Source organism: Saccopteryx leptura, chromosome 1 (genome assembly GCF_036850995.1).
Source record: "Saccopteryx leptura isolate mSacLep1 chromosome 1, mSacLep1_pri_phased_curated, whole genome shotgun sequence".
Taxonomy (NCBI): domain Eukaryota; kingdom Metazoa; phylum Chordata; class Mammalia; order Chiroptera; family Emballonuridae; genus Saccopteryx; species Saccopteryx leptura.
The window spans coordinates 12,678,490-12,689,474 of NC_089503.1; positions in this window are offsets into that span (position 1 = coordinate 12,678,490).

Below are 10,985 nucleotides of genomic sequence, written 5' to 3' on the forward strand. Positions count from 1 at the left end.
TAAGGCTTGAACCCACGTTTCTCCCACTTCACAACCCCCTGCCACCACCCTCCGTGCGCCACTTCCCAAAAGCAAAGAACACAAACAAAACACCCCTTGGCTTTCTATTTGAAAATAGAAAAGAGTCATCATCACAGGCAAGGCTATGGTTTCTAATCTTTTCTAGTTCTTCGTTCTTGGGAAATTGAGGACAGCTCAGGGCCCGAGGTTGCTGCTTTCCGGGCCTCTGGGGCGGGGGTCTGCCCCCATCCCAGTGGAAGGGGTCCTGACTCTCCCAAAGCCGCCCCCTCCCTTGCAGCCGCTGTGCCCTAGACTCCCTCCTCTGCCTCCTCGAGCCCCTCCCTCCTGGCAGCCCACCCCCATTAGTTACCCTCTATTTCCCCCTCCGGGCCCCCAGGCCCACTGTCCCCGCTCAGACCCTACATCCCTGGAGGGAGTTTCCTGTCCTCATCACCCTCAGTTTCCATGACACAAGAGGAAGTCAGCTGAGCCTGGGCTGGGTTTTCCATGCCGTCTGGCCGGGGTGGAGGCCCAAGGTGGGGGCAGGGTGGGGGTTAGCAGCCCCCAGGGCCGGGAGTCAGTACCTCCCGGGCGTCTGCGGGAGAGGCGCCTGCCTGCTGCCCTGGCCACACCAGGTAACCACTCTGGAGTGTGTGTGCGCGTGTGTCTGTCTGTGTCTGTCGTCTGTCGGGACAGCCCGGGGCTGCTGGACTCCCTAGCACCCCCAGGACTGGCCCTCTTCACCAGGGCAGAGGGGCCACAAGATTGAGTGGGAAAAGGAGGAGGAGTTAGGACTGGGAGGGGCGAAGTGGGTGATGGGGAGGGGAGCAAGGAGGCCCTGCAAGGTGACTGGTGCTTAGTAGGGATGCAGTGTTTGTTAGATGAATGAATGATGAAATGTATGGGCTGGTCCCCAAAGACCAGGGGGAGGCCTGGTGGCCAGAGGAGGTACCTCTGCTCTGACATGGCTGGGAAGCGCCTTGCAAATATTTGTTTGTTGAATGACTCAGAGACCTAAATCCTTGAAAATCTGTACTTGAGCCTGACCAGGCAGTAGCGCAGTGGATAGAGCATCGGACTGGAATGTAGAGGACCCAGGTTCAAGACCTCAAGGCCGCCAGCTTGAGCGAGGGCTCATCTGGTTTGAACAAAAAGCTCACCAGCTTGGACACAAGGTCGCTGGCTTGAGCAAGGGGTTACTCGGTCTGCTGAAGGCCCTCAGTCAGGGCACATATGAGAAAGCAATCAATGAACAACTAAGGTGTCGCAACGAAAAACTGATGATTGATGCTTCTCATCTCTCTTCCTTCCTGTCTGTCTGTCCCTGTCCATCCCTCTCTCTGACTCTCTCTCTGTCTCTGTAAAAAAACAAACAAAAGAAACAAAAAGAACAAAACAAAAGAAAATCTGTGCTTGACAGCCTGGCCTAGGGGCCCCACTGAGGGAGGGCACTCCCATCCCAGCTCAGAAAGCACTCCCCCTCCCCCTCCTCAGCGCTGCTCCTGCCCAGTCAGATCACTGGTGGGGGGGCTGGGGAGGGGGCAAGAGGGCCGTGAGAACTGGGTTCTGGATCTGGATGGGCAGCAGAGGGCCAGGCAGGTGTGGAGGAGGGTGCTGGCCCAGGTGGGCCCCTGCATTGGAGTCCCATCTCTGTCCCAAATTGCCATGTGGCCTCTCAGGGCCTCAGCTGACTATCTGTAAAATATGGGGTCGCATGATCCTGAGGCCAGTCCCCTTGTTCTGGGCCCTACTCCTCACCCCCAGCCACGCACGGCAAGTGGGTGGGGGGATTTGCATGGGAGTTGGGTGGGGGTTTCCCTGTTCCGGGACCTGGAAGGGTTGACTTTTTCTCTTGAACGAGAGGTCAGAGCATTGCAGGCGGCACTGGACAGGGCGCGCTGGCTCCGTAGGGTGGTTCAGTGTGCTCCGTTTTCCTGAGTCCCAGGCGGGAGAGGGGCCTCCCTGGAGAGTCTGTCCTCCCTGTCCTCTCCCGGCCCCTCCCGGGAGCCTGGATTGTACTATCAGACAACACTGGCCTCACGTCCCTGTGCTGGAATCTTGAGTAAATGGCTCACGCAAGATGCATGAACTCATCTGTACACTGTGATGGTCAGAAGACAAAACAGACAGAGTGACCGGTGCAGAGTGTAGCACGGTCCTGGCTGATAGTAGTTATAACTGTAACCATAGCTGTGTTATGATGGTCATTGCAGGGTGGGGAAGAGAGAGTTTGGGGGCTGGGAAGCCGGCTTTCCATTCTGACTAGGGTGGGGGCGTGACCTTGGGCAAGTCATTTCCCCTTTCTCAGCCTGATTATCTTCCTCTATAAGATGGGGGTTGGGAGAGTTCCCTGTATTGCAGTTTCTGGAAGGTTCCATGGTAATGGCATAAAGGGTTTGTAAACCTTAGTATATGGGCTGGTCAGCTCAGGCCTGGTCCACCCCAGCCTCCTCCGGGAGGTTTGTGCATGGAGGCTCCACAGCTGCCCTTGAATGAACCGACCTGTGCTCTCACTCCCACCCCCACCGGCTGGCTGCAGGCTCCCATGCTGGGTGTTCGGGAAACACACATCCCACAGCCATGGCCCCGCGGGGTGTGTGAATCACCTATCTCAAGGACTCAGCGTTCACGGTTTCTCTTCCGTTGCTTCTGTAAGTAAGATTGGACTTCTTCAACCATGGAGCCTAAGTTTTGACTGAGAAAATAAGGCCACCTACAAGATAGAGTAGGACAAGTGTTAACCAAGCCCTTTTTTCAGATGAAGTAACTGAGGATCAGAGAGGTTAGGTGAATTCCCCAAGGCACACAGCTAATTGACAGTGAGGTTTGGGCTGGCCCTCCAGGTTTCCCGGTCTGCAGGCCACCCCTTCCCAGCACAGCCTCTCTTTCTCCTCGCCACGTGGTGCCTCTGCTGCCCTTTCAGGGCCCTAGAGGGCCACAGACCTAGCTGTCCTCAGCCTGTAGCCAAGGCTCTTGGGGCCTCAGATCCCTTCTGTAAAACGGGCAGAGCAGAGGCTGTCTTGGGGGCTCAGCATTTCTAAGGTCCCTGGTGCTGTTGGAACCTCTCCTCTTTCTTGTTTCTTTCTTTTGTTATCCAAACCAAGCCTATTCTCCCCAGCACCCAGCACCTGCCACAAAGCTATTTCTAGGACAAACGAATGAATGAACTACAGGGAGGCTTTCAACAAGAGCGTGTGGCACAGACAGACCAGCACTTCCTTTCCCTGCCCTTCGGCCCTAAGCTTCCAGTCTACTGGGAGACCACCCTTCAAGCAGCTGGGACAGTGCATGAGAGGGGCTGGGTTGCAGGGAGCCTGCAGGAGGTGTGTCTAATCCATCCTCTGGGAAATTCAAGGAAGGCTTCCTGGAAGGGGTGACATCCTGACTGAGACCGGAAGGGTGAGTAGGAGTTTGCCACTTTGATAGTGGGATTGGGTTTTTCAGGCTGAGGGCAAAAGCTTCTGGGTTCTATTATTGCAATCATGATGTTACTAGAGGTGAGAAGGGTAGAAGTTGGGGAACCTGGAGGTTAGTCCTGACTTAGGCCCTCACCAACTCTGTGCCTAAGGTTGAGTGTCTCTACCAGGCCTCAGTTTATCTATGAAATACAGGGGCTACACCAGATGTCCCTGAGGTTCCTCAATCTGGGAGTTGAGACTTGAGATCTTATTTTAAAAATACTATGTCCTAGAAGCTAAAAAAAATTGATACAGCCTTTTCTTGAAGGACAAAATGGCAAAAGCCATATTTTTTTAAGGAGCCCATGCATGGTGTTACTTGTAGAGAGCTGTTCTCTACTCCCAGATGCAAGGCAATATAGGCAAGGGTCCTGAGGCCACCCAGGAACCGTGAGAAAGGAAGTCATTTCCACCCCAACTCCGCTCTTCAAGAAGGAGGGTAGTCACAATGTTCTGCCATGAAGAGGTGGTCATTCTGCTCAGTGAAACAAACAAAACCTGAGGACAGTTTGCATACCGTGATTTTCTTTCCATTAACTAAACACCCGAGTGAGTTAAAAAGTCAGATAAAATGTTTCTACATTCACAGAGAAAGGTTCTGCAGAATATTCTCCAAAATAATGATAACAAATGAATTGTGGGGGATGGACGTTAGTAGAGATGGTAGAGTGAGATTGTGTTGGGCTTTTGTTTTGATTTTATATACTTCTATATTTAGGTATTTTCCCCAAAGAAATGGTGTATTATGATTTTATGATAAAACAATGTAAAAGGGACCTGCAGAAAATCCTTTCTTTTTTTAAAAAAAAAAGTTCTATGCATTTATTTGTATATGACATATGACATATGCCATTTAAAAAAAAAAAATTTATTTATTGATTTTACAGAGAGAGGAGGGGAGAGAACAAGAAGTATCAAGTCATAGTTGCTTCACTTTAGTTTTTCATTGATTGCTTGTTGTATGTGCCTTGACCGGGCAAGCCCAGGGTTTTGAACTGGCTACCTCAGCATTCCAAGTCAATGCTTTATCCACCGCGCCACCACAGGTCAGGCGACATATACCATTTTTATAATATGATTTCCCTTAACAATAAAATACATATTTACTGAGAAAAATCAGCAGGTACAGTCGAGTAGAATGAGAATAAAACCACCCCCAATATTGCTGTCCAACACGACCACTGTGAACATGGTAGGGAATATGTTTTAATTCTCTGTTTCTGTTTCTAATGTAATTACACTCTGTTTCAAAATTAGTAGCATATATATGCTATATAGCTTTATATATAAAAGATATATATATGTACTTATATGTAAGCTATGTAGAGCTATACAGGATGGGGGAAAAGAAGGTTTACAGTTGTTTGTATAGAAATAATACAATAATTAACAAATAATATCCAAAAATAAACTCTGTGTTTTGCATACTTACAACTATAAACTTTGGCTCTGCCTTTGTGTGTGTGTGTGTGTGTGTGTGTGTGTGTGTGTGTGTGTATTTACTATATTTCCCCATGCATAAGATGTTCCCATGTATAAGACACACCTTAATTTTGGGGCCCCTAAATTTGAAAAAAAAATGTGTTACATAAAGTTATTGAACTCAAGTTTTATTCATCATAAAATTCATACAACTCCTCATCACTGTCAAATTCCCATCCACTAGCTTGTCCTCATCCGTGTCTGATGACGAATCATTGTCTTTAACAATGAGCGCAAAAACAAGCGCAAAGAAGCGGGAAATGCAAGTAAAAATATCTACAACCACTGTATAAGATGCACCCAGTTTTTAGACCCCAAATTTTTGTAAAAAGCTGTGTCTTATACATGGGGAAATACAATATATCTTGCTTTTTCTCTTAAACTATATCTTGAGTGTCTTCTCATGCTATAGACTTATATAACATGTTTTTTTAAAATGGGTGTACAATAGCTAATATATAAACGTCCTGATGTTTGTTGTTTGTTTAACTTATTTTTACTACAGGACATTCTTTATTCTTTCTCTCTCTCTCTCTCTTTGTTTTCTGTTAAACAGAACTGTGATACGTATTTTTGCACAAACATCTTTTGTTTCATATCTTTGTTTTCTGTAAGTAGAATTACTGGAGTCACTCCAACCTAGTTCTCGTACATCTGAACGCTGATTGGCTGAATTAACTTAAAAAGGAGCAGACCGAATAGGTTTTTGATCACTTTCAGGGTCAAAATTCTCTTAATCTATGAGTGGTCATGCCAGGTACCCCTGACAGTCAGTGAGGGAAGGGCCCAGGCACACCCGAGAGGGCAAATTGGAGAAATTAAGGCACCTCTTTGTTGATTTGCTGATGCACAGAGCTTTCCTAGATAATGTCTGTCTGTTAGTGACCTGGACTTTTTGGCCTTCATGGAGGGTTCTTATTTTAGTATATGTGCTGCCAGAAGGAGCATAAGAAAGAGGTTCTAAAGACTGAGGTCGCTGCCTCTGTTTATTTTTATTTTTATTTTTATTTTTTTTTAATTTTTAATTTTTATTTATTTATTTTTAGATTTTATTTATTAATTTTAAAGAGAGGAGACAGAGAGAGAGAGAAAGAAGGGAGGGAGGAGCAGAAAGCATCAACTCCCATATATGCCTTGACCAGGGAAGCCCGGGGTTTTGAACCAGCGACCTTAGTGTTCCAAGTTGATGCTTTTACCCACTGAGCCACCACAGGTCAGGCTCTGTTTATTTTTATTTTATTTTATGTTTTAGTGACAGAGGCGGAGAGAGTCAGAGAGAGGGACAGATAGGGACAGACAGACAGGAAGGGAGAGAGACGAGAAGCATCAATTCTTTGTTGCAGCACCTTAGTTCTTCATTGATTGCTTTCTCATATGTGCCTTGATTGGGGGCTACAGCAGACCAAGGATACTGAAGTTCTGAGAGATGAGGGATGGGCTTTGTGTGGCCAGAGAGGCAGGTCAACAGACATCTGGGAAGCCATCAGCTCTGGTCTGGTGTGGAGGGCAGGAGCTGCCGGCCCAGAGTCTTCCTCGCATCGTACCCACAGGGGGCCCTCGCCTGGCTGTGCCTCCCAGTAGGCCCCAATGTGTCTGAATGGCTTCCGTGCCCTTAATTCTTTTTTTTTTACAGAGACACAGAGAGAGTCAGAGAGAGGGATAGATAGGGACAGACAGACAGGAACGGAGAGAGATGCGAAGCATCAATCATTAGTTTTTTGTTGTGACACCTTAGTTGTTCACTGATTGCTTTCTCATATGTGCCTTGACTGTGGGGCTACAGCAGACCGAGTAACCCCTTGCTCAAGCCAGCGACCTTGGGTCCAAGCTGGTGAGCTTTTTGTTTAAACCAGATGAGCCTGCGCTCAAGCTAGCAACCTCGGGGTCTCGAACCTGGATCCTCTACATCCCAGTTCGATGCTCTATCCACTGCGCTACCACCTGATCAGGTCGTAACCTTAATTCTTTAAACCCTACTGAGGGCAGGGTCAGGTTGGTTGATTCTATGAGATGATCTAGAAGCAAGTATTTATTGGCTCTGTATGTGGAGATAATCCAATGGTGATAGTTATGATCATGATGGTGAATGTGGTGAAGGTGATGGTGGTGATGATGGTGGTGACTGTGGTGGGATGATGGTGGTGATGATGGTAGTGATGATGGTGGTGGTGGTGGTGATTATGGTGGTGATGATAGTGGTGGGATGGTAGTGATGATGGTGATGGGATGATGGTGGTGATGGTGGTGATGATGGTGGGATGGTGGTGATGATGGTGGTGGGATGGCGGTGATGATGGCGGTGATGGTGGTGGTGGGATGGTGGTGGTGGTGGTGGTGGGATGGTGGTGGGATGATGGTGGTGGTGGTGGTGATGGTGGGATGGTGGTGGGATGATGGTGGTGATGGTGGTGATGGTGGTGGGATGGTGGTGATGATGGTAGTGATGGTGATGGTGGTGATGATGGGGATGATGGTGGTGGTGGTGGTGGGATGGTGGTGATGATGGTGGTGATGGTGATGGTGGTGATGATGGTGGTGGGATGGTGGTGATGATGGTGGTGGGATGATGGTGGTGATGATGGGGATGATGGTGGGATGGTGGTGGGATGGTGGTGATGATGGTGGTGATGGTGATGGTGGTGATGATGGTGGTGGGATGGTGGTGATGATGGTGGTGGGATGATGGTGGTGATGATGGGGATGATGGTGGGATGGTGGTGGGATGGTGGTGATGATGGTGATGATGGTGATGGTGGTGATGATGGTGGTGGGATGGTGGTGATGATGGTGGTGGGATGATGGTGCTGATGATGGTGGTGGTGATGATGGTGGTGGGATGGTGGAGATGATGGTGGTGATGATGGTGATGATGGTGGGATGGTGGTGGGATTATGGTGGTGATGGTGGTGGTGGGATGGTGGTGGGATGGTGGTGATGATGGTGGGATGGTGGTGGTGATGATGGTGGTGGGATGATGGTGGTGATGGTGGTGAGATGGTGGTGATGGTGGTGGTAATGGTGATGGTGGTCGGATGGTGGTGATGATGGTGGTGGGACGGTGGCAGTGAGGTTGGTGATGATGTCAATAACAAGAACGATCATGATGGTGCTGATGGTGTCAATGATGATGATGATAATGAGATTTGTGATGATGATGGTGATAATGTGACCATTTACTAAGGCCCTTTGCAGTACCAGGCCCTCTGAGTAACTCATTATCTTGTTTTCTTCCAACATGAATATACCATTATCACTGAATGATTTGAGGTGGCTTACAGATGAACTTCTTTATCTTAATGGTTATGTGTTTGTTTTAATTTATATTAATTTAATATACTAGTGTAAGGGAGAAAGACACTTTTTTCTATGCTTCTAGGTCCTTTTGGCTGGTCTAATAATTAAATAGACATGAAACAAATTAACCAGAGAAAATGACTGGATTTAATTACACATGTATGTATGGAGACTCCGCATATGTGTGAGAGTCAGAGACCCCATATAAGTGAGAGGTTCAGAGACAGAAAGCTAAAATGAGGTATTTACAGCATTCTGAGCTAAAAAGGGGGTGTAGGCACCTTGACCCTTAAAGAGTTCAGTTATTAGAAGTTTGCCTTGCTCTATAGATAGGTCATAAAAAGTTATTTCTGGTGATAACGCTTATTATGGGCATGGCCCCGATTTAAATCCTTTAAGGAAGAGACAGACATTTCTTGTGAGCTCATAGGGTCTCGATCGCCTTCGTCTCAAAACAATTCACAAGCCAAAGTGGTACATTTTGGGGAAGGAGGCCTGTTCTGAGACCCCTGACCGAAAAGTAGGTAATTAACATGCCAAACAACGTGTTTTATGAGACTATAAAAAAAAGTTTTATTTTTAGATTATTTAGGTAAAACTGCTGAGTTGATTTAAAGGAAAGTTATTAACACCTGGTACTTGGATAAGGTAAATATCATGAAGGCTGAGTTTAAATAGTTGACATCTGGGACCATTAGGGGCAGATGCCATTGTTATTCCTGTTTTGCAGAAGAGAGAATGAAGGCCGAGAGAGGAACTAGCCCGAGATCACAAACATGCATATGGTGGAGCTGGGACTGGCGCCCAGATGCTTAGTTATAAAAACATTGTGTTTAAACACAGGGAACACACAGAGAGGCGCGTGTCTCACACACGTAGAGCTCTAGTGTTCTTCTGACTTCGCTGTCATCACGGATGGCTATTGCCTATTCTTACATTTTATCTAAATGGTATCACACAGGTTGTACTTTTTTGTGTCTGGCTTTTTTTTTTTTTTTTTCTGAAGCTAGAAACAGGGAGAGACAGTCAGACAGACTCCCGCATGCGCCCGACCGGGATCCACCCGGCACGCCCACCAGGGGCGACGCTCTGCCCACCAGGGGGCGATGCTCTGCCCCTCCGGGGCGTCGCTCTGCTGCGACCAGAGCCACTCTAGCGCCTGGGGCAGAGGCCAAGGAGCCATCCCCAGCGCCGGGCCATCTTTGCTCCAATGGAGCCTTGGCTGCGGGAGGGGAAGAGAGAGACAGAGAGGAAGGAGGGGGTGGGGGTGGAAAAGCAAAAATGGGCGCTTCTCCTATGTGTCCTGGCTGGGAATCGAACCCCGGTCCCCTGCACGCCAGGCCGACGCTCTACTGCTGAGCCAACCAGCCAGGGCCTTGTGTCTGGCTTTTTTTTTTTCACTCAGCCTTACACTTGGGAGATTTGCACTTGTTGTGCATAGGGAGAGCTTCTCTTTCTTCGTTGCTGCGTAACACTCGGTTGCGTGACGATCCCACACGTCGTGTACCCATTCTGACCTGATGGGCATCTGGTTCTTGCAAAGTCCTCAGTTTTTAACCTTGAAGCTCTGCTGCCACCCACAGATACCTGCACATCACAGAGTGAACCGGACTTTCTCTAAAGAGCTAGAAACCAAGGAGGGGTGTGAATCACACAAACCCACAACTACAGAGACGGGTGCTTTCCTAATTGCAGAGCGGCCTTGAGGTGGTCTGGGTGGTGAGTGGTTTGGACGATCGGTCGTAATGCTTCTTTTGAGGCCTTGCTCTTTATAAAGCACTCCCCCCGCCCCGCCCCCTGCCCCAGGAGCCTTAGTTGAAGGGAGGGGTGCCTTGTCCCCCTGCTATAGACGAGGAAACTGAGGCGGAAGGAAGTGACTCCTATACCCCATTGCGAAACGAAACAGAACCAGGACCTGAAGGATCTTCTGATACCAAGTCCTTGGCTCTGAGCACCTCCTTCCAGCTGCCTGGTAAATCCAGGGGCTCCCCAGGGCACGGAGACCCTGGAGCCTGGGGATTTGCATGCCTTCTGAGAAGGATTTAAAGCCAAAGCTGATCCTTAGCTTTTGGAAGTGAGAAGCTGCCTTCCTCTGAGCCTCTCTTTATTTCATTTGCAAAACAGGGAGAGGGTCTGTGCCCCCCCTTCCCACCGGGGGAGGGCGGTGGTCTCCCTGATTGTTTGTAACCCTGACTGCTGTCTGCACAGTAAGCTGAACTTTCACATTCATTGTTGTAGTCAATTTCACAGCCACCGCAGGAGGAAGGCAGCCAGATAACATTTACCCTTTTTCAGAGAAATGAAGTGACCCGCCCATAATCACAGGGTGAGTTAAGAAACCAACAGGGACCCAGGGCTCCCAACTCTCTGCTCCAAAAGATACCTCCCTCCTTGCTACACTGGGCCTTGTCCACTAGGAAACGCCTGCTTCAGGGTCTGTTCCACACTGAGGCCTTAGGGCTTGAAACACAAGACATAGAGGCACAGAGATGATAGGGGCTTCCCCAGGACACACAGCAGAAGGGTCAGGTCCGGTGGGAGTCCAGGGCTCCTGCCTCCCACCGTTTGCAGGCCGGGCCTGGGGTGGGAAGGCTGGGGGATGTGTTACACAGGACCCCGGGCAGACGGGTTCTAGAACGGCCTCCCTGGTGGGGAGGGGGGTTAAAACAGGTATCTAGAACCTCTTTCTATTATCTGAAAAGCTCTGCCACTCACCAGCTGAGGAACCTTTGCAGGACAGGAGCAGTGATA